Source organism: Triplophysa rosa, linkage group LG13 (assembly GCF_024868665.1).
Source record: "Triplophysa rosa linkage group LG13, Trosa_1v2, whole genome shotgun sequence".
Taxonomy (NCBI): domain Eukaryota; kingdom Metazoa; phylum Chordata; class Actinopteri; order Cypriniformes; family Nemacheilidae; genus Triplophysa; species Triplophysa rosa.
The window spans coordinates 9,932,286-9,958,063 of record NC_079902.1 but is presented as its reverse complement, the minus strand read 5'-3'; the positions used below and the strand labels follow the sequence as shown (position 1 = coordinate 9,958,063).

The following is a 25,778-nucleotide window of genomic DNA, read 5'->3' as shown; positions in this document are numbered from 1 at the left end:
TTTGACTACCATTTAATTTTTCCTACTATGGTAGTCAATGATGTCGCGGAACTGAAAATACTAACATTCTTCCAAATATCGTTCTCTGTGTTCATCGGAACAAAGTAATTTATACATGTATGAAGTTACATTAGGGTGAGTAGATGATGACAGAATTTTCATTTTTGGGTGAACTATCCCTTTTTAAAGGCACCATATAAAACACATGATTTTCTGTATAATTTAAGACTTTGCTGTATTACGTACATTCTCCTCAACACATTCTCTCACCGGTTTAGCACAAACAATTTATAGAAACAAACTAAGCTGCAAAAACAGGTCAATGAAAAACTGTCATGGCTATTATGTCACAACCATAAGCACATTAACATATGACCAATATAAAATACAAACTCAGCCTACACAATACACCACTATGCAGAGTCATTTAACTAGTAAAGCTTTTAAGGTACACTAGCACAAACAGCTCCATGTAACAATAGTATCCATACATCATTCACATTTTACCACATGAGCACATTTTATTGAACACACACTGTTCTTGGAAATCTTCAATTAATTCGTATTGGGGCTTATTTAAAGCAACAGCAACAGACTGAGCTGTGGGTCAACTCTCATTTTAACATGAATTATGGCTGTTTTTTGATCCAGAAAACCCTGACTAACCTTATCAAAACAGTCAAAGCTGTGTAGGGCTGTGACGGTGGCAGTTTTTTACCACCAATAGACAAATCGACCGCGGTGGTGTGGTGGTTGAGAAATATATATTATTTATATAAATAATATTTATATTATTATATTTGCATGTAGCAACCACATGACGAGTGGAAGAGAAATATAGACCTTATTTAAATACTTGAAATTGTTAAATAATTGAAATATGATATCTGAAATAAATGAGGATGAAACATCCGTCAATGTTTAACGCGCAAATCCATCAGTGGAACGGTACACTACAGCATATAAAACATTTAAATAAACATCAGTAAATAATGAAAACTTAAATGATATAAGAAAGCTAAATACTAAATAAAAAAGCTCTTGTTGCAGTAACTTCAGTCAGTGGCGTATTAACCCTTACAGTCCTTAACAATTCCATTTGAAACAAACTGTTTAAACCTACATTGGCTTTCCTATTCAGATTGCCATAAAAACTTTACTTTTTCCTGAAACTTACTTGTTGACATTGGTCCAGGTTAAATGTGTACAGCTGCACTAAATGCGCGTTCAGAAGATGTGCACAGGAGCGCAAATGAATAGATGTCTCTCCGCAACCGCGGCAAAACCTGCGCGCGCTCCGACACCAAGCAAACGGGTCACAGCCAGTTTTGATTTTACGTATCTGTTCATTTCACAACAAGATCCATTGCAGAACCCGCAGAATAACCTGGGTTTTGCCGTGCAGGCCTGCGCTCGAACGCACCAACATATGCCAATAATTTCTGTTAATGTAAAATCTTTTAAATAAAACCATCCACAACTGAAAGGCTACAACTAGCAATCGTTATCGCAACTCTCATATTTATTACACCTATATTTGTCAGAGTGACGTGGCAGTTCACCACCGTCATGGCACTTTACCACCGCGGTGGTGCGGTTGTCACAGCCACCGTCACAGCCCTAAAGCTGCGATTTTCCACCTAAAACACAGCATTACACACACATCATCTCAGTCTCCATGTATTTATTCTACTGTAGACTGAATGAGATAAACAGCCACTGAACATACAGCTTGGCAGAAATGTGCTTTAGCAAAATGAGCCGTAGATAGCATTCCACCACGAGCAGAAACACAAACATATGGCTCATTTGTATTCATAATTCATGGATTATGCACAGCATACATTCTCTGTAATCCTGCACTGCCTGAAGTTGGGCTGTTACTGAACCAATGGAGAGCGTAGGAGTCTCCACACACCTAAAGAATGAGCGCCTGCCCTGCGTCATGATCCCTTCTCTTCCTCCTACCTGTATTCCCTACAAAAGACCTCATATCCTCGGAGCTCAGCTGGGCAGAACTGGGATACAAGATCCATCTGCTGACAACTTTAAAGTAAACACACAAAATGTGAGGAAGGGTTATACATGTGAACTTATTCTGAGACGGCGTGCTGTTTGATTTGGTCATAAATGAGTCAGGAGCAGATGATGCGTGCAATGAAATATGGATTTTCGACACTAGTAAGGTCTCTGCAGTGCATGTCGCAGCCTGCAAAGTATTTCAGTATCATTACTAATTGAAAAACAACAACAAGAAATGATACATTTATCTCATTTGCTTTAATCATAAATGCCCCCGGGTTTGATGTGTATGGGGCATCTGTGCACAAGATTTTAAAGGGGTCATATGGCGCGAATAGGTGTTTTTACGTGTCTTTGGTGTGTAACAAGTTGCCCATGCATGTATTAGACACGCAAAATTGCAAAAATGAAAGTGTGAGAATGCTCACCCAGACCTGCCTGAAACGCCTCGTGTAACCACACCCCCACAAATCTACGTCAGTTCATGGTATGTTTTGACTAAGACCGCCCAAATGTATACGCATATAAGGTGGCCGTACCTGTCAGTACAATTGAAGAGGAACCTGATGTTCCAAATACGGTAAGAGGCGTTACATTTCCATCACACGCTTGCAGTATTCGACCAATCACTACGCACTGGTTAACTGGCCAATCATAGCACACCTCGCTTTTCAGAGCGATGAGCTTTGTTAAAAATCTGCGCGTTTCAGAGAGGCGGGGCAAAGAGGAGATACAAACATGCACGGTATGTGGAAAATACAGCGTTTTTGAACCTTAAATCGTGTATACACATTACATTACATCTAAAACAAACGATAATATTTGTTTCAGCCGTGTCATATGACCCCTTTAAAGAAAATGCTTTTTTTATAATCTTTTGTTAAACTGTTATAACTTTCTTGTTCTCTAAAATGACTTTTCTTTTCTGCTGATGTAACCTAGGCCACACAGTAGGGCTGTTCAAGGATTACGGTTGGGCGATGTCTATCTAATCGATGTCAACAGTGAAACATCGCCAGACAAGAGTCTTCTTTATACAACGTGGGATGCGCAGACACGAGTCAGACGCGAGTCTTCTTTATACTACACAGGCTGCACAATCACGCGTCTTCTTTATACAACGCGGGATGCACAATCACGCGTCTTCTTTATACAACGCGAGCTCCACAGTTATAAAGTTAGGCCAGTCTGTACAGCGCGAGCTTATATGCCCCTTAGCCTAGATCATATTTGTTCACAAAGGAATTTGCAGCACAGAGCAGCGAGAGTCACATGACGAAAGTGAAACATCTGTTGGAATCACGATGCTGGCTCACCGTCGTTATGTCTGTCAGCCATCAGCAATGGATGATGGCATTGTCTATTGGGCCAACCCTATCAAGAATTAATCTCGATTATTTGCATCTAGAATAAAAGTTAGTGTTTACATAATGTCTGTGCACTGTGCAAATTAATTTTGTATTTATAAACACATAAAAATAAATAAAAGTTTATATATAATTTAAGTTATACATAAATATTAATATATATACTGTATGCAAATATTTCCTAAATATATACATGTATGTAAAGTATATGTGTTTATAATGCACAGTGCACAGACATGTATTATGTAAACACAGACTTTTATTCTGGATGCAATAAATCGTGATTAATCCTTGAACAGCCCTACCACACAGTGGAGGAAGATATTTTGAATCAATAAATCACAATCTATTCACATCCCGATGGGAAAATCAAGTCCCGCCCTGCATTATTTTTCCATATCCTGTTTCAGTCAGAAATACACCACACTGAAGGAAAGTGCTTTGCGAACACTTATATTATTTCAGAAACATGTAAACTGTAAAACAAGTGTTTAAGTACAACGAAACTGACTTTACAAGTCATTGCAACTTACTATTTTATGTCTTCACATTACTTCACTCAAAACAAGTTAATTTATTTTCTAATTCATTTAATAAATTACATCAACACTTGCCAAAATGTAAAATAGTACGTTGAAATAACTTGTAAAGCTAATTTAATTGGACTTAAAAACTTAAGTCAGCAAAAATGTTTTATGGTGTAAGCACTTTGTGCTTTCATGTGTGTATATAATCATAGCGTTAAATCACACCCGCCCTGTGCTTTACCAGCCCCAGAGGATCAGGCTCTGAGATGAGGGCGGATGACATCACTGACAGCCCGTCGTGCCAGGTGAGGTCACAGAATGTGCGCAGACACATGTATGTGGACGCACACATCGACTGGCTCTTAACAACCACAGCGGGTGCCTCCCTCAGCTGCTGCAGGAAACTCCTGACCTCTCACCTGCCCCCACCTACACACCAGCGCAGAAAATTAATCCCATGTGCTCACCTCTGCCTCCACCAGCTCAGTTGCGGGCTTAAACGTGTCCTAAATATGATAGGCTGCCTTGATGCCTACATGGATAGCACTCTAAATGTTAACTTCTTAAGTGACCTGATCAGTGCACCACAGGAATACGATAAATAAGCATTTTATATTTAATAAGTGTACTGTAATTAAAATCAACATCTTGTCTTGTCCTCCATCTTGGATTGATTTATTTACCGAGTGCATACTTATATACTGGGACTGTGGTGTTTTCAGCATCCTGACAACATAAAAGTCCTGCTAACTTGAACAAATTGGCACACCCATACTATATACTGTATGTCACCTATACTGTATATATTCTGTAGCATACTGTAACATTTACTATAGTAAGGTTCACAAACACTATAATCTACAAGAATATTACAGTAGTTTACTATAGTAGTAAATACTCAAATTACAGTATCAAAAAAATTCATTAAAATAAAATAAAACAGATTACAAAAAGTAATAAAAGTACGGCCTCTAGAGGCAACGCAGTAGGTTTTGGAGTGGCAACATGGTGAATAAAAGCTGAAGCTTATGATGATATTACATGGAGTGCATCCATTGCAAGGTACTTGGTACCAGTCGCTTCGGGTAAAATAGTCTGCCCAATACAAAAATAAAAGTGTAATCCAATTACTTTTTTTGCATACCCTAAAAATAAGACGGCACAAATTGAAAAATAACCAGCCTCATATGGTATCAAGAAAGCTTTTCAGATCATCTAAACCTTCCCCAAACACGCACAATCCAATGATTAGTATTGAATGTGTTAGTGGTTTAGATCTCTATGGAGACCTCTTAGTCACCAAACAGACCAGAGCCTATTTCCTGCTCAGCTGCTGTTTGCTGGAGGAAGTCACAAGACTAAAATGGTCCAGCCTGACCATAGGCACCCACCCCAGAGGCAGGAGCACGCCAATCTCACATCCAGCGTCTCACAGCTCCTCTCTGGGAAAAGCAGGATGCAGATCAACATGGGCAGAAAATCCAATCAAACCTCGCTTTTTCATGACACACTCCGAAATGTGACATACGTAAACAGAAAAAGCCACTCGGTTACAGGCAGTAAATGAGTAGAATGAAGACCGGAGGCAGTGTGAAAGCTTCCCGGGGCATTTGTACGGCACTCGGCGTAATCCAAAACTGGAGTGCAGTGGTGAAAAAGTAAGAGGCCATTCACAGATGATGCACTTTTGCATTAAAACAGTTAGACGCAGTTCAACGGAAAGGAACACGAGGATCTTGAGACACGGCTTTTGGCAAGTTAAACTTTTTAACATGACACAACCTCTTAAAAATGTGTTGCTTATAGTGAGCTGCTGCAAAAACAGCAAAATGCTTTCATCTGAGGCATGTGTATGTAGACAGACGCTTAAAAAAGTGCAGATGGATCACAAGAATGCGCCTGATGTTTTGTTTACCTAAGACTTCTTGAACTGGGATGGTGGAGCAAGTTTACACCAAGATGAAGGTCTAACAAAAATATTGCTTTGTAATACTATTTGTTTAATACCGACTACCTCAACCCCGTGCTTTGGAATGAAAGGAATTACCATAGTAAATGTCTAAAACGACATGTTATGACTATGGCCTCAAATTAAAAAAACATTGCGTGTTTTGGTCATTTTTATTATTAACGGGAACAAGACTGGGCTGTTTTTGGTGCATTCTGCAGATCAATTTACTCAACAGCTTGTTGTATTAAAACTATGGTACTTTGTTATCATCGCGATGCTAAAGCTTTAAAACACTGGCGATGTCACTGTTTTTAAACAGTAGAGTCATAGTACCGTAAGTGATGGATGTTATACAGTTCAATAAACCAAAAGTTATTATTAAATAGCATCAAAGTCTGTTAAGGGAAGTTGTGCCACTCGGCGGCCATGTTTTCAACACACCTCCGGGCAGTTTTTATGTAATTCAAACAAGACGTGAATGGGGAATGCTGATATTTCTACAATCCCCGGCTAAAATACCAACTAAACGACATATTTAAAAACAACATTTAAAAATGATGTAAACTGTACCATAATGTTTGTTTCCTATGATCAAGTTGCCCTTAAAAACATACTGTTTCATGTTGATTTAGATACTACGCATGCACAAAGCTTTGCTAGGGCAGCCATATTGAGCGTTTCTCCCCATTTATTTCAATGGCAGTGACGCATCTTGTTAATATTAATATCTATCTTTGATAGCATATAGTCATATTGTCCTAAATGACTGCTTTTGCGGCATGTATTTTGCCAATTAAAATAAACAAAACAGAAAATGTTGCGTTTCTCTAAACAACACATAGGGATCTTCCGTGTTTCGACAAATCAATGATTCAGTGAGTCATTCATAAAACTCGTTCTTGCTTCGTTCTTAAATAAATCAGCTGTTTTGAACGAATCGGTTGAACGATTCACGGAGTCAGTAAAAATTGCTGCCACCTACTGCCCGTTTTAGTTTTACATTGAAAATTAAGCTACACATTTCTTTTTTTTTTAAACATTGCTGAGATGAAATGTTGAGTTAACACTAACACTGAGTTAGTTTCCATGTGAAAAATGTAGTAAACTTTAATATTCACTATAGTAAAATTCCTAGACATTATATTGTTTTTGAGTCTTACCATAGAAAATATTAAAGTAGACTAGAATATTTACTACAGTTTGTCAATTACTATAGTTAATACTACAAAGTAATGTAGTACACGTTAAATAAGTAATACATTTATTACAGTATAGTATACTACAGTTTACTAGAAAAGAAAACTGCAGTATTATTTCATGTGGAATGCTTTGTCATTTGTACGATTTGTCTTGAGTTTTTCATATAGCCAGTAATTCATTTAATAAAGTATTCAAAACTTTATGTGTTCAACTGTTTTTATCTAGATCTGTGTATTTAGGAAATTTTAGTTCGTTTTGTTGATTTAAATTATGAATCACCACAATATTGCACAGTATCATGATAGTTGGTACTGTGATGCCATCATTGCCATGTAATCAATATTCAGCATCTTTACTTCATACACTAGAAGCTTTATAATTCCAGTCCGTGAGCAGCACCATCTATAGCCAAGCAACCCAATCAGTGCGGCGTCTGCTAGGGACCGTGCCAAACGTACCCTTCACGGTTCTCTCAGAGCCAGTCTAATCAATCCACACACGTTTCCCCGCCGGACCTTCTCGAAACTCCCAAGAGCACTATGTGAGCATAATTTGAGAAATGTTCACCTTCACAGATAAACACGGGCATAATAAGAAAGTCTACACATCTGAAGTACCGCACAGAAAGTTTACATACAGTAGGCTAAAAATGTCACTGGAACGGTTACTACAGAAAGACTGTGAGCTTTTTTCTTTTCTTGTGGCTATATCAGTGTTCCTCGAGGAATGCTGACAACAATGCAGACTCGTAAATTAGAACAGCCGCACCTACCTGGATCCAATGAAGGGAGGTATACGGTTAAGCAGTTACATTCCTGATTTAGCAACGGTAATGCATTTTAAGTGTAATGACATGCACATGAGCAATGACATCCCATTTCTACATAATTTATCCTGATGATTGGTTCTGAGAACTGGTTGATTAATGTAAAATTGGCCACGTCAGACAAAAGTCGTGCACATCAGGTCAGATCATGTCCAATTCTGAATGTGATCTGTTCCACAATTTTCAAAACAAAGGAATCAAAACAAGTCTTTCTGAAATGACACTCGATTTACTGTTTGTTTTTCACAGCAGTACAAAAAATACAATTACTGAATAAAATGATACGTATGACAATTTGTGGGTGTCAAACATTAGTCACTATTGTTATTTTTCAACAATAGTGTTCAAAAAACAATTGATCTGATCCAGAATCATAGTACCTAGTTCAACCCCGTTGTAGCCATGTGTCTATATCTCATTACACTCTTGCTTATTTGTAATTCTGCGTGTGGACACATTGGTGTAAAAATGAGGTGCCCGCTCAACTCTCACAGTTTGTTTTGCTCTGAGAGTCTCATAAGTCTCATGTTTTTTTTACGGCTAATCTTCTGTGTTTTAGTTGGCAGCCATCTAAGTCTGTCCTGAATGGAAAACAAATATGCAGGAACATGAAGGGTGTGACGGTTATTGTGCGCTTGCCATTAAAGATACCTTTTAAGTATTCTGGTCATAAATGTTAAATGGTTTAGTATTGTAAGTAATGTTAGCCAACACTTATGCGTTCAACAGAGGCACAGATCAGGTCAATCTGGCAGATAGTCTTTTCAAAATGACAGCTGTTAAATGACATTTTAATGACCTTCAACTCAGGGTCTGCCTACAAGGTGTTCTGCATGCCAGTGAAACAAATCGCCTGTGTACCTGCTTACTGTTAAAAGCTTCTGACAGGCTTCGATGAAAGCTTAGACAAAAGATCTATGCTTGTTATGGGATTTCTATTGTAAAGAATAGTGTAAGAAATCACTTAGCAATCAAAAACAGCTGAGGCATGAAAATAATTAAGCTGTGGTCATGTGATCGAAACAGATCCAAACTGCGGTGGCTGGATTTCAACGTTCTTGAGTTTAAAATGATCAAAAGCATTAGACAGCAATGTACTACAAACAGATATTTCATCAATTTTAGCACAGTCCTGTACTAAGCTTGCCAATGAACTTCATACTGTATTTCACAAACACTTACATGTAAAAGGTCCAAACCCACAACCATTAACAGACAAAACTGTATAGTCTGTCTCTTTTTGCATTTTTGCAAGGTTAAAATTTACTGTGTGGACATGTTTTTATATCCCGGTGGGGACCTAAACCTGAATGCACGCCAACACATGGGGACTTGTGTCACCGAGGGGACCAAAATTGAGGTCCCCATGGGCAAAAAAGCTTATAAATTGTACAGAACAATATTGTTTTTAAATCTAAAAATGCAAAAAGTTTTTTCAAAAAACATTTCGCCTATGGACTGTCCCCACAGAGATAGTAAACCAGACGTGTGTGTGTGTGTGTGTATGTGTGTGTGCGTGACAAATTACCTGTAAATGCACCCTATGGTCTGTTAACAATATATGACTTTATATTTTCAATAGAGAGATAGCGATAAAAAAACGGATTTTTTTTCTAAATATTTTCTGGTACACCGTAGGACACGTGTATATATTTTCTTTCACAATATAAATGCAATACTGAACAAAAAAAGTTGACTGTTTTACTCATTCACAACATTTACACAAGACATCGTTAATATATGAATACAGGTATTGCAGACAGCACCGCGGTATGCGCATTTCCAGCAGATGTTTAAGTTGTGAGTGTGCATATAAACCCAGTCGTCTCTGTTTCCACTGTACAGCATCACTGTTCATCGCCGAAAATATCAAACACTAACATGTTAGTCTGTATCAAAAACAGAACATCTATGACTGCGTCGAAATTCGGCAGAGAGCAGGTAGGTTGAGCACAAAACACACCGAGACCGACTGTTTTAAAACAGAGAACTGACTACAAAGGCAGCGTTTGACGGAATGATGTGCGCGCGCAGCATTTTGAGGTGTCCAGAAACACTGTCTAGTAAGCACACTCACTAGGGTTCGAAACTTCTATTTCACTTCAGGATACATTTAAGCTTTCTTTAATCTGACAACTGAACTGCTAATCAAAAACCAGTTTAAAAGCCTACCCAAAGATGTTTGCGTCCTCGCGTCTTTTATCCAAACCAACTACAGTAACTGAAGCCGACCCGAGCAGTACTCACATACCAGCTTAAAATGTCGAGCACTCCTCTCTTCTGTCATCTTGAAAGAAACCAGAGAATAGGAAACAAAAGAAATCTTGATGTCAGGAGCAAGTATGAATCGTTGTCTGGAGCTGTGTCGACTCGACGCGGTGTGTCTCCAAATGCAACTTTAGAGAAATGAAGCCAAGCCAGTGGCAGACAATCGCAGGAAAGCGGCTCCTCCCACCCGTACAATGTGAAGCCTACGCACAGTCTCTTCCAAATGAGACTGCGATGCCTATGAGCGGCTATACCGCTTAACGTCACTTAAAATGTCAGGTTCCGTTACTGACAGCCATTCATCACTTATCGACATACTATGACATCACAGCTTTACACGATATATTCGCGATATGAACCATCATAGTAATTCTGGATCTTTTATGGTCGGCTCTTGAATAAGGAGCCGCCATGACCTATATTTTATCTATCTATCTATCTATCTATCTATCTATCTATCTATCTATCTATCTATCTATCTATCTATCTATCTATCTATCTATCTATCTATCTATCTATCTGAACACATATGCTAAACACACCTTTTGTACAGTGAGAGGATGGCTTTCCAATTTAATGAATCCTGAACAAATGACTCCAATGCATCACAAGAATTTACTAAATACACAGTCTAACAGTTGGACTTTATTTGCAACATCCTGATATTCAACTAAGCAACGTGAACACAATTTAGCAGCTTTGCTTTCTACAATTTATTTGCTGTTTATCTTACTGTAAAAAAGAAATTTTTTTTTGTGGTAACACAAATGTGCACGCAGTATAAAGATGTTAAAGAGCGGCTTTCCTTTGGATTGCAGTAAGATAAGGCCAATCTGTCCTACCACCACGATCTTAACGCATTACTGGAGAGTGAGATGCACCCTTTACGTAAACAACCAAAATCATCAAGTTACTGCATACCCAGGTAACAATTTATGGTTCCCAGAACCTTCCCGGAATTTGATAAGGTTTGTTTTTTGGTCATACAGGAACGTTTTCTTCACAAAAATAGAACGTTAGTTTCTGGTTCCTAGAACATTCTCGGAACCAGAAACTAAGGTTCCCCCTTATGTTCCCCAAACGTTATTAAGCTAAAGTTCCCCTAGCGTTTAATTTCCATAAAAATAACCAAAAACAAATCTTAAACAAACTTCTGGGAACCAAAAACTAACATCAGGGAAATGTTTTGGGTGTACTGGGTAGACCCTTAGTCCAGATTCAGAGTTCAGAAATCAAGATCAGAGTTCTTGCTTCAGACTTTGCCACACTTTTAAAATAGTAAGCGATATCTGAATATGCCACCCACAATCTTAAACCATTTTCGCTTTAGTTGTTGACAGTCTATAGAGATTAGAAATAAATACATTTTTTAAATCAACAAATGTGTACCTGCATACATACATATCTGACATAAAGTATAGATAACACATCACACAGTCAGGTGTTATACTTTGGTTTTGCCAACTAAGATGACAGTTTTCCAAAACAGACCCAGCCAGCACTATAGACTCTTTGTGGCTTTGTCAACTGAGAATCCCAGATATTAAATGCTTGTGGTCATGTAGTTGTAGATAATACTGTTTTCTGAACGCCTGCTGCCACTTGACACACCCATCATATGAGGAAAACCTGTCAGACTCGTAAAGCTTATCCCTTTCGGAGGGGAGATGGTATGTCCAAAGACATTACAACGATGTGGAGTGATGTCTACAGCCAACTGACGAAATACAAAAAATATTGTTTTGTAAGAGCTGCCCTGAGAGGCTTTCAAGTCAAAACCCTTAGCGCTCTGGATGAAGGAAAAACGATTATAAGAGTAAATCAATTTGTGTTTTGTTGGAGTGCAATATATATATATATTATTTTTTTGCCATTTTGGCTTTAATTGTACAGCTTTTAGTGGTAGAGAGGACAGGAAGCAAAGTGAGAGAGAGAAGGGGGTGGGTTCGGGGAAGGACCACGAGACAGGAATTGAACCCGGGTCGCGCGCCACATGTCGGAGCACTGCTATCGACTCTGACGCAATATATTTTTGAGGGGCTCTAACAAAATTGCGTCTTTCTCATTTCATGATGAAGCCTCCGCCCTTGAGCTGCCTGAATGCCCCGAATGCTTTTGAGACATTCCTTTTCTTTCTTAAAAAAATGTTCAAAGAGTGAAATATTAGAAGCCATTGATCAACAGTTTGAGGGCCCCGGTTGAAGGAATGAGGGTAAAACTTTAAGCTGACAGGAAGCACAATGACACGAAGGCTGCTTACATAACAAATAATCATCAGCACATCAGCGTGAAGATCCAGGGGGGAACGCATCGCAGCCCATCTTTAACTCAGTCTGTGGTGGGCGACACGCTGCATGACAAGCTGCCTCCACACGCCCTCGTATCAGAAGCATGGGGAGACGGATCAGCTTTCAAGTTAGAGATGTTAATGGGACTTTCAAACAGACTTGACGGATGAATGCTCCGAAACGTTTTAACTGGGAGGTGGGATTCAATGATCCAGTTAAAAACAAGTCTCCTAGGAGAGAAAAAAACATATAAGAAGAAAGGAAAAGAAGAACATTTCATTGCATCTTATTCTTGAAGAAGCTAAAATCCACATGAAGCTGTGGAGCCAAAGACAGATGAGCGGTGAAAGTAAACCTCCACCTGCTTTCATCTGAAGTTAAAGCTGAACCACAACATGTGCACAAAACCACTGATAGACTTTCCCGCTTTTCACAAAGAGCATCTGTTCCTATTTTAGAAAGCTTCATCATGTCTCTGATTAGAGCTGTGTAGCTACCCACCAGTTTCTTGAACAATCAACATGAAGCCGCCATGACAGTCTCTAATTTTTATTTCACTCCTTTCTGCTCTCACTAAAGATCATTGCAGAAGCTATTCACACACCACTTACCAGACCTATTTCTATGATACAGATAAATACATGCTTAGGTTCAATGTATGCTGTTGTAGGGTTAGCTCGATACCAAAATTTTGGCTTCAATACAGTAACAGAATCGAATCGGTACCACATCGGTACCATAGGTGATCAATAACCAGCCCCAAAATAAATTATTTGAGAAGGAAGGAAGAAGACTGCATGAAACTGCTGTAACTGCTTTAATGCATATTTTATATATTATTTTTATATTTTATATAGCACAATTTTATTTTTACACTTTTACACTGTATTATTAAAAAACGTTTTGGTTATATAGACTTATCATCATAATCCCACAAATACGAACAATACAATTTTCAACAACAATTAAATGTTTCAAGTAGGTCTATTTAACAGTAGCATTCAAGATGAAAACTGAAAGATCAATAAAAATAAAACACTGCACTGTCTTCACCGTAAAAAATAAATATGCAATGACTCTAAATAAACTACAAAAGTTTAATTTTCTCTTTAATATGTGACACAGATGTATTAGCTTACTGTCACTTTAAGGCAAATTCTTTTTTGATGCGGACATACATTTAAAAAACAACAAACTGTGTTTATGTGAACCTTTTGTGTTTTTGACATAACAGCGTGTGTATTTGACAGTATAAGAACATATACAAGACGCGAAAGAGAACTTCATGATGATTAGTAGAATAACGGAGATGTCTGGAACAGAGATAACGTTATATATGCGATGTATGCCGTTGAATGGGGATGTACAGACGCATCGCAGCATGTAGAATATACGTTACACTGTAAAACAATCTAAACATCTCTCAGCAAAAGTAGAAAGAGCCGAATTTGTAATAAATCACTCAGTGTCTCAGTTTAAATGGACGCGAAAGTGCTTGTAGAGCGATTCATCTTGTTCTTCTATGTTGCCGGTTCTGCGTCAGTTCTGTGCCATACTGCCGCATAGCGGTGAACTTTGAAACAGCAGCCTTTCCAGTACCGAAACGAGCAAAATTCTGGTATTGAACTGTTTGAAATCTAACATGTACCGGTAAATTTCCAGAACCAGTTTACCGCGCAACCCTATGCTGTTGGCTTCCACAAAATCACTGGTAAAAAAGGGTAAAGTCTACATTTCAAAGCATTGAAGGGTAAAAATCATTCTTGGATAGATAAAACTAACTGTTGGATTATAAATTAACATTTTCAGGAAATGGAAAACATGTCTCATTGACACAAAACAATACATTTGTGAGCAAAAACGATTACTATTTTAAATTAATTTAGTCACGTTTGGATGTAAACAAGATTATCAATGTTCTCACTCGAAATGGCCACACGCTGGCTCAACGAAACTTATCTTTTGAATCTTAATGATTGTCGCGTGTCTTCTGACCACAAGAACCGATGACATTCAAAAGGTAAGAACATCGCTCCTTCACAGCGCTAAAAATCTCAAGTTTTGAATCTCACTGGTTGTCGCGTGTAACCACTAGAATCAATGATATTCAAAAGATGAGACCAAATACTGTGTTGTCAAAGTTGACCAACAATTTAAACATTTTTTTTTGGTTAGATAAAGTATATTTGTACTGTATACCACCTGTGTCTCTCGACAAGGTTATGTGTTTATTATGAAAACACATGCTCTTTTTTCTGCTCTGTAGCTCCTGCAGACAGTGAAACTACTCTTTTAATGCAGAAGAGAGCGATAACAATAAACTGCTTCCAATTGTTTTCTAGTTTAATTAAGCTCTCGCTGCATAGGCATTTATGCAGATTTCTACATAAACATCAAACTTTAACTACTGTGAGCTAATGGATTGTGAAGAAGTGCAAATGTAAAACACCAGAACTCTACACCTGGCTTCCAATATGAATCATGGGAAAATTCCTGTCCAGGAAAAGGCTGTTCTGCTGTTGAGCATAAAAATGGAAACATTGTGAAAAAGCCAAAAACAGATGCCGAGTAGTGTTGGTATGTATTTTCGATATATGCAGAATGTTTTGTTGTGTATCTTGGTTATCAAACACCGGCCAAGCTGAATTCTTGAAAGGACTGTGAAACCAGAGGAGACAGACTATATTGTTTCTGCTGTTTATGTTGTTATTTTCAGACGAACAAAGACATATTGTTCTGACACAGATGTGCAGCTCTAATACACAGACTCCATTACAATCATACATAGATGCTTCCACGCTGACTAACCAAATTAAACTGCCAGAAATGTCAGTACTACCCCCACACCCCCTTCTCTAGAGACATTCTTCTGTCTGCATTACATTCTCATTCGCATAACTCAGACACAAACATCTGTTTTGTCCTTATTTATGGAATATATACAAAACAATGTATCAATTCTTCTTCACGCTGAGATGCCTAAAGGGGTCATGCAATAAAAATATTCTTTTTAAAAAACACTTCTGTTACCAAAGTTGGTGACCCAACGTTCTTTAAAATATGTTATTTTGTGTTCTGCAGAATAAAGTCATACAGGTTTGAAAAGACATGAGGGTTAGTAAATGATGAACGAATTGTCATTTTTGGAGGAACTGTCCCTTGAAAGTGATAGTTCACCAAAAAACGAAATTCTGTCATTTTTTACTCCTCTTCATGTAATTTCAAACCTGTGTGACTTTCTTTCTTCTGCAGAACACAAAAGAAGATATTTTGAAGAATGTTGTTAACCGGCACCCATTCACTTTTTGCATTGGTTTGATTACCAACTTTTCTGTTCTGCGGAAGAAAAAAACTCCTACACGTTTGAAATGACAAGAGGATGAGTAAATAATGAACAAAGTCATTTTTGCGTGTACTGTCCCTTTAATGTCAACACACTTCAGAGTATGATTTATGATCGGCTTACACTTTTGCATTGGAAATAAGTATCAGACCACAAGTCCAATACAGCCATCTATTTAATACAAAAACGGATCCTGAATCGACTATACAACGTAAGCTGCGCTTTATGCATTATACAGATCAAGGAAAATTGTATTCCTCATGTCCCGACCCCTATAAATTCCCCTATAGAGTCCTTTTCAGGCAAATTGTTGTTATGTACGCTGCTGACCTGCAATTTTTAGAGACAGGAAATGCAAAAATAAAGAAAATCTGCATTTGTTGCCCTCACAATGAAAAGAGTGGAAAATGACTACAATGCATCACAAGAATTCACTAAATACACAACCAAACAGTTGGAGTTTATTAGCAACATCCTGATATTCAGCGAAGCAATGTGAACCTAATTTTACCGAGCGACCAAATGCAATGTATTTCCTGCTTGTCTCAAAAAAAGCAAAATGATCAAACTTCAGGAGAAACACAAACACCACACAGTATAAGTACGAGAGGACACCTGTGGAGTGGATCACGCTGGGATAAGGCCAGTCTGTCCTACACTCTCAGCTAGGCTGGGGTGTGATGCGCAAACACTCGAAACATAAGACCAAAACAAACAAACGCTAATTGATTTCCAGTCCAGAAATACAGATCTCATGTGGCTCTAGTCCAAAAACAATGTATTTCACATTTACAACAGAGTTAAATCGAGGGCACTTGCTTAGAGATGTGGGTTTAAGATTAGGTGTGGGTGCATGTGAATATGTATTAATAAAAATGTAATAGTCCAAGAAGTCAAGTTGACGGTGTAAATCAAATCATATCTCTTTAAATTCTCTAAGCGCAAAACCACCGGAGGCATGAAATTACTTTAGTCCGACATAAGAACGAGAGACAGACTGTGATTAAAGTAGGTAACAGCATTATTGCTTTTGCTTTAAACGTTATTTACAGAACGGCAGTAAAACAAATAATCCAGCCAATAACACACAAGTAAAACATCAGCACAATAATGATTAACAAATGAATTAATTAGGGATATGTGGTTTGTGCCTATCAAAGAGCCAAAAGTCATTAGTAATAGCTAGGGATGTAACGATTCACCGTGAGCCGGTTGAAAATCGGTTATAATGAGCGACGATTCAAATCGGTTGAGGCTTGAACTGAATCGCAATACATTTTTTGAACAGCAGGGGCCGCTATTTTCACTGCAAATCTAAACGTGGATGCTGATATTTCTTAAATGCAAAAAAATCCAAGAAAAGCACAGACAGTATTAGTTTGTTTATATTAAAGAGACTTTTTCTATTATTAATTTGTTATAAAATTGCAGTTTAGTTTTGTTATTTGAAATAAAACATTATTTTATCATACAAAGAAACGTGAAGCATTTAAGAAATAATGCAAGGGACGTTGTTCATTTCTAATTTGTTTCAACTCATTTTTTCAAAATAAATCGTGAGTAAATCGTGAATAAATCGCATCGTGAGATCAGAATCGTGAACCGCATCGCATCGTGAGCTAAGTGAATCGTTACATCCCTAGTAATAGCTGACGGGATGAATTGATCTCAAGCTGGTCTTTCATTTAATTCAGACGTACACCCCTTAATAGATTTATAATGCCCGAAATAAAGTATTTTTCCTTTAAGCCCAGCATACAGCTCTGCATGAGTGGTTATCTCCACATGTTGTCTTGGACGATCCTAAGTTTCTGTCGTTGGCTGTCAGAAGGGATAAGATCACTGGTGGCTTTAAATGCCGTGCTAAGGGCTATCTCATCGCCCGCTCCTCGAGAGCAGATGATTGCAGAAGGCAGTGATTTCGTTTATGGGGATGGAAAGGCTTGCTTGTCTTATTACATGGGTCTGTACAGCCCTGTGAAATCCAACAGGAATTAAAGTGTAATACAAGTTGTAAAATAAATGACTATGGGCTATATAATGACTGTTATATTCTCCCCAACACATCTGGATGAGCTCAGAGACTGTAAAAACTAAAATCACACCATGTTAGCTTAAGGAACCGGCGTGTCATTACAAAATGTTGACTAACCACGAACCAATCGGATGTGAGCTTGAGGCTAGATTTTGGCAATGATAAAATGGGTGAATAACTTTAAATCAATTGGTATTAAAAGTTGGATTTGAATGGGTGATTTGGAACAGTGTAACTAGTTCACCCCACCCAAAAAAATTCTGTCATCATTTACTCACCCTCCAGTTGTTACAAACCTGCATCAATTTCTTTGTTGTGTATAACACAAAAGAAGATATTTTAAAGAATGTGGGAAACTAAACAGTTCTGGGGCACCATTGACTACCATAGTATTTTTCCCTACTCTAGTAAGCAATAGTGCCCCAAAACTGTTTGGTTAAAACATTCTTCAAAATATCTTTAATTGTGTTAAGCAAAAAAGCAAAATATAAACAGGCTTGTAACAACTTGAGGGTGAGTAAACGATGACATAATTTTCATTTTTGGGCGAACTATCCCTTTACTAAAGGCAATAAGCCTTGCTGTGATATACTGTACAGAGATGTTACTAGAAACGTTTACGGAAAAAAAAATATTGTGGAAATTCATCATGGCAATTATTTTGTGTCTATTGACCAAATTGTTATACCAGTAGGTGCAACTCAGCAATTTGGCACATAAGTACTAGATACATGTAGTGGAGATACTTCATTGATTACAATGGATGTGACCTAATTTTATCACATGGGAATGTGCCTTCCAGTGCAGACGCGATGATAAAACACGACTTCCCTCAACAATACAGAATGCTCTGTACAATTGTGGGATTGCATAAACAGCATTCCCATCAAACATGACGGTCGGTCTGACTGTCTAAATCAGTTTATATTAACCATTCAATTATAAACAATTCAAGGCACCCCTTTCAATTTTTAAAACACTCCAGTTTGTCTAGACTGGGTTTATTGGTAATGAATGATTATAGAGTATTTACTGCATTAAAAATGCATTGTGATGATAAATAGCAGACCCTTTGGTCATTTCAGATTAAGCCTTCTTTAAACAGGTTTGTGCATTTTATCTTCTTAAGGCCAAATCAATAAAGAACTAATCTCAAGCACCTTTGCTCTCATACTCAACCGGCAGGCCTCACGCCGGTCATTAGGAGGCGTAATGCAATCTCATCATGCTGTGAATGGAAATGACCACTAAAGATTCAGTGGGAATCGCTGCTGGTGAGGCACGCGAGATGAATTCTCACGCGTGCACCATTTAAAATGACAGATCATTAACAGAGAAAACTCCAGCGGCTTCAAAGTAATTCTGCGGGCGAACCCTTTGGCTCACTGATGACCTCGACACATAAATCAAATCAGTATCTCTTTGAGACAAAAAAAGTCATTTTGGATTTATTGGTTAATGGTAAGTGGGGCGTTTGAGCCTGTGCTTGTTTTGGGTATGGGGGTTGGTGCTCAAGAAAACCAAGCCTGATATGAATCAGAACCGGTGAACACGTTTCAGACTAATCTCATTACGTTCCCTCCTCCCACATTTCAATGCAGATCAGAGATAAACACAAGGATGAGGTTTAAAATACATTTTGCAAGGCAGACTGTACAGTGCAGTTCAAGTGAGCATTTTAGGATTTAAAATACACAAAGGAAAGAAAAAAGGGAGGATGTTTTCTTGTTTTTAAAGCAATGCGGTTTATGCCACAGGGAAACTAAACTGCATTTATGCATCTCAAGGTATAAAATGTTTCAGCAGGAGGAATAATGGAATAATATGTTTTCCCTGAGCTCCAAGCAAACAGGCAGGGGTCATTTTTTTCTAGGTTTGTAAATATAAAACTTGTTTATCCACTTAAAGAAATAGTCCACCCCCAAAAATTTAATAATTTACTGATTCTCATGTCATTCCAAATCTGTATGCTGTTATTTTTTCGGTGGAACTGAAAATGAGACTATAGCTTTGTGATGAACAACCCCCTCACACTGTACAACTTTGCTGTAGTTTTGCAGCAGGTTTGCCAGTAACTTACTTTAGATTTAATTACTTTCCCATTAGCACAGCAACACTGCAGAATCTTTTTTTAGGAAAATTTTTGTTGCATGAAAGAAAATATAAGAAATAGGTAAGGTTATGTTTAAAACTAAATTGTAAATTAAATCTACAGTAAGTTACTGGCAAACCTGCTGCAAAACTACAGCAAAGTTTTACAGTGCAGATTTACAAAAGCATTATGCACATAAGACATTTTTTTTATAAGACATGCAAGAACCAATGACGTTTTGATAGTAATGATGCCCAACCTACGCGATAGACATAATTTTTCTCATACTGAAATAATCTCAGTGTTATAGTACACAGTAATATTTGACCTAATGCTGCTTTCTCAATACTGAGCTTTAGAGACCCATTACTTCAGTGTACTGGAAAGGCAAACAGATATGTGCAGATCCAAATCCAGTCATTTGATATAAATATGCCGGCCCGAGGCGAACAACTGGGTCATGCCCAGGATGCACGCTCCTAAAATGATAGGACTGGAGATTGCATTGATGTTGTTTATCAATTCCAAAATTGCAACTAAGGGCATTTGTTTCTCCAGAGAAGCATGAGCAACTGAAATGAGGTGAGTGAAGCATGAAAGCAGCACATACTTGGAATAAAAATAGCAAGAGTAAACGCACAGAAAGTATGCATGCTAAGATGGCACACATGGAACCAAATGCAACAGAAATTTCACCATTCCTCCAAACACTGACTCAATACTAAAATCTAGTCCTGGTGATGCCATCATTAGCCTACTCATGGGACTGCATTTTAAGGCAAATGGCATTAACACACACACATTTAATTGTAGCATTTAGCCTTTGCGTCATCCTCTTCTTACATTCATAAGGGTGCATTGTGAATCAAGCTCTTCTGGATGACTGGTGTTTGGGTCTGATAACTCACTTATGTGAAATACAAGTGCCTCAGAGTGAGCTACAAATCACTTTTACATCTGCTGGATTGAGTTTTGGATGTACAACCCAATCTGGTGCTTCCTCTTGGATAAATGCCAGGCATAGTTTGGCTCAGCCTCATTTAAGACATCATTTCACTGCTGAGTTGATGGAATACGTCTCCTAAAAATGAAAATTCTGTCATTATCTTCTCCCCATTATTTCGAATTTAACCCATTTGCTTTTTTGTCATTTCTGGGAAACACAAAAGGAGCATTGTGAAAATAAATAAATCACAGCTATTTTACAACAGCAGTTCATAGTGGCCAAAATAGCCCCAAATAAGACACATACTGTATATAAATAATCCTGGGTTTATAAGTGTTGACCTGACCAAAATAATTCACATTAAAAAAGTTTTAATACTGGAATTGAACGAAAAGATCAGACCGAAACATGAAATTGTACAATCAAATACTGTTACAAACAATCACAAACCTCCAAACAAGCACTGCTATTGACAGATCAATATCCACCAGTTTCACTGTCTGAACAGAGCTCTTATAAACTAAACTCTTGACCAACAATGGGAACAATTCTTTAAATCAATGGGCCTTTTTCACAAGCCTGTGATGACGTGTTCAACGGTCATCAGCATCGTAAATCCTCCAAAGTTTTTTATATTTTCATTTTTAAAAATTGTATGTTTATAACACTATACTTTGTATTATATTACCTTTGCATCAAATGACAAAAAAATAGATAACGCTAATGCAAGGGTGTATCTTATACAGCGTCTGTTGTAGTCACAGCAATTTTGACATCATTCTCTCTTTTGACTTTTAGTCAAAACACTATCGTTGAGTTTTTCTTTTGTTATTTGAACAAATGAGAATGCAAAAAATATATTTATGGTAGTCTCCCATTCACCGCTATAGAAGTTTACCCAAATATGACGACTTCCGCTGCTGAGAAACCCGGAAAAGTGAAAAAAGTCCTTTACGGCACATCAGATTGTTTCAATGACATTATCAAACATTACCTCACACCTTTTCTTACAAAACAAAAATGTACTTGTACTTTACTGGAAATATAATACAAAATATTAAATAATTTACATATTTTTCAATATATGAAAAGCGCCAGTTCATTATGTATTACTCAATATATTGTAATATTATAATAATTAACAATTTATTATTCCATATATTTTCAAATGTATATTAAATGATTTAATATATCGACAATTATTATAGGAAAATATTTCTTTGCGTAAGGGTTGTGTCACTACTAGATGGGAAGTTCCACTGTCCATCCATTCATTTATCACCCAGTCCTGATCTCCTCTCACGAGGCGACTGATATGAAGTTTATTTAATGATCAGTGCAATGATGTAACAGCACAGCGAGGAGGAATGAGCATTGTACTGGGGCTAAATTTAATTACAGGCGGCGGTGATCAGGTTAATGAGCAATGCCCCCCTTTAACTCTTCTGTAACTGGGAAAGCAATGGTGGCCAGTGGGCATGTTCTCTGGAGATGAGTCAAGAGATGATTAAGTAAAAATCCCAGTATACAAAGACAATCGTCTCTCTTTAGCACCAGAGAATCAAGACTCATTTAATTCGCCTGATTCCAGAATTGCGCACAAACTTGTTAAATCATTCTGTTAGAGCATAAGTAACTAATGGGGTTTTGTATGTATTGCATGCTTTGCATTCTTAAAAGGGTATTACTTACTCAAGCTATTAAAATTCAGCAACCTACATTAAATTCTGATACAACGCCAGACTAAACCCTTCTATTAAAGAAACGGCACATCTAAAAACCGACAATTCTCTCAATATTTACTTAACCTTGTGGTTGCTGGTCATCCCAGTCAAAGATGTCATGCAAAGCAATTGTATGACTTTAAAACACATGAAATACATTGCACGAATTGTGACGACTGCTTTCATGTGTATACGGCCACGCAGTGTTCGAATTGTGTCAAAGCTCTTGGGGGTCCCCTAACCAGCCCTAAAAAAAAAATGAGTAGGAGCTGCCAATACAAGCATCAATCACAGGATAGTTTGGATCACAGTAATTTGACCACATACATGCATAAATATCCGTAAAATGTTGATAATCCATTAAAAGAGATCCACATGAGGGAGAGATTGAGAGATGTATTTCTTTATTTTTGCAATGACCATGCTATAAAATCTTGCTGTTACTTTTTTATTTTGCATAGTAACATTTTTTTATTCACAAAAACAAATTTCTTAAGATTTTGCCTAGGTTTGATGTCTTTCTTGCTGAGATTTCGCTTATTGTAAAATCTCTTAAACTTATTTATAACAAGAATAACAAGTTTTTCTAAATGTATGATAACATTTTTCTTACTAATGGAGATTTTCTTTTCCTTTCCTTTTCTTTTCCTTTTTTATTTAATTATTTTCTTGTCCTTTGATTCTCGTTCTTTATATCATTGTAATGCAGTGCTGTTCCCCTTTTTTTGGAATTTTTAAAAATTCCTTGGGGAGAGGACCAAATATATAGTCAATAGTGACATCTGTACACCCAACACCGTATGCAAAAGCGTATGAGTGTTTTAAACTTGATTCATCGCCTGATAATAGCGCTTTTCACACAGCAATGCTGATAAATTACTGGTAAAGTCATTCTGGTAAATTTATAGTAAATACCCAAATTTGCTGTTCACAAAAGCAATGGCATTCTGTTAATTTACCGGTAAGACAGCGTTCACACAGCTGTCTCAAAATACCAGTAATATGATGTCATCAAGCGGACGTTTCCTTATAGCTGCAATACAACCGGAGTTATGTTTGAAAAAATGGTGGGGGTGTGATTTTATATCAGAACACAACAAAATCTTATATATACACTGTGAGAGTTAATTTGACCAATTTTAACACTGGCGATTTTGCTGTGAACGAACGTGTTGTTGATGTTTGGGTCATACACTTGCTCTTAACCCAACACTGCGCCGTGCTGCTCGCATGGGGTAGACAGACAGGCTTTTGCTTCGTGTCAGTCCTTTTCTCTGGTAATTTTACTTCTTTCTCTACACATCCCAACTTCGCGTTACAACATGGAGATAGAAAACTTTAAAACTGACCTGAACTATATGAGGACAAATGCAGAGACGCAAGAAAAAAAACTGCAAGCAGAAACAGTAATGTTCATACATACAGATACACAGAACGTGCACAAGGGACGTGAGCAGTTTGGCGAATACATGAGAAAGTGTTTGGCGCTGTTTTGAACAACTTCAGTGCAGAAATGTTTGAGTGTTATGATTGGGCCAAAGCTATGGAGAGATTTTAGTCTCATTAACTATTCACGCATAAAACACGATGTACACTTGCGTAAACAGTTTTACGTGAAAAAAAAACGAATTTACGCGCACAAAGTATAAATATACGTTACATTTAAAAAAAGCTATTCACATTTCACTATTCACTATTTTCTCATAAAGTACGTTTCGCAAACATACGACTATGACAAAATGTGCACGTTTATCCTGTTATGTGAATGTGCAAATCGTCACTCACGTGAAAATCGCACATTCAAATTCAATGATAAACGTGTATATTTTAAACTTTCGAAATATTTGTGCACAGTTGTACGTCTGTGAATTGTATTAAGCGTTTGTGAAACATATTTTATGAGGATATAATTTTATTTTACGCAAGTGAATTGTTTTTTGTGAATGTATATAATTTGTGCACGTGAATTAGGTTTTATGCACGTGAAACTGGCTCCGCAAGTGTACATCGTGCTTTATGAGTGAATAATTAATGAGACTAAAATCGCTCCATACTACAAAGCAGTCAGCGCGTCATGCATTGTACGTTGTACGTGCTCTTAATGGTAATCTTCATTCTTCGTTCACACATCGCCACTTACTGGAATTTGCCGGTAATGTTACTACTTCTATTACTGGATAATTGGAAGTACCGATTTACTGTAAAGGTCCTGTTCACACATGATCTGTTAACTGCAATTTTCTTGCAATTTACCAGTAAAGACTGCATGTGTGAAAAGGACTACTGTAGATCAAGTATATGAAAATAATCCATTTGAACCAATGCAGAATAAAAAAAAACTAATGTCATTCCTTTGGGTACCCTTCTCGTCAAAGTCGGAGCTCATGTTTGCAGAAGGGAGCGCAAAATAATCTCTGTTGAATGTGAACGTTTTCTGAGGGAAAGAAAATATTCTTGGGGAAACCCAAAAGTTTTGAAAAGCAACGCAATGTTCTTGGGGAGAGCAAAAGATTTAAAATATTTTCGCTCCCCTAGCCTAGCTATTTTTTCCACCATCTGTATGTCCCTTTCAATATGAGCGGATCCGCAAGCTGCAAGTGTCACTCAGCGCGACATCTCTGTCTGTACATGTCTTCATTAAACACTGTGTGGCAAGCTTGAGCCTGAATGGATAGGCTATTTTCAGATAAAAATGTCATTTTAATTTGCGTTTAATGAAATTTGAACAAATAATGGTCAATACAGTTTTGTTTTAGCGTGATAATTTGACAAAAAAACTATTTGGGGTTTTTAGTAGTCTAGTTTTCATGAAAAACATTGCTGTTTGATGACTTTATGTCACTCCTGAGGTTTGATTTTGTTGAAGTTCAACAGACACTGGACTTGAATGACCACAATACATCTAGAAATGCTGATTAAATGAAAATTTGGAATGGTGCCTTCTTTTTTAATTAAGTGTGTTGTTTTTGTCCTAAAATGAGCATATATGGTGCAGCTCTTTCTAAAATGAAATTCCTAATTTTGTTTTCCACAGAAAAATAACAGCATATGAGTTGGAATGACATGAGGGTGAGTAAACAATGACAGAATTTTCATATTTTGGTGATTTATCCCTTCACGGAAATGCTCAGGAAGCCAGTTGTTGTGTTGTGTCTCTCATCTAGGTCTTAAAGATTCAGACAGATAAAC

At 37.4% G+C, this 25,778-nt stretch overlaps 1 protein-coding gene across 5 annotated transcripts in view; it reads right to left on the bottom strand.

The window, feature by feature from the left end:
• Positions 1-25,778, bottom strand: part of mid2 (midline 2) — a 137,491-nt gene that overhangs the window by 79,017 nt on the left and 32,696 nt on the right. For 2 of the 5 annotated variants that reach the window (XM_057349533.1, XM_057349530.1), the window contains exon 1: positions 10,145-10,361. The exons of 2 other annotated variants lie outside the window; for them this stretch is intronic. The gene's annotated coding sequence lies outside the window, so the exon portion shown is untranslated. Of the gene's footprint in view, positions 1-10,144; positions 10,362-25,778 lie in introns of those variants that run through there. One more of the 5 variants, XM_057349535.1, reaches the window with a different exon arrangement.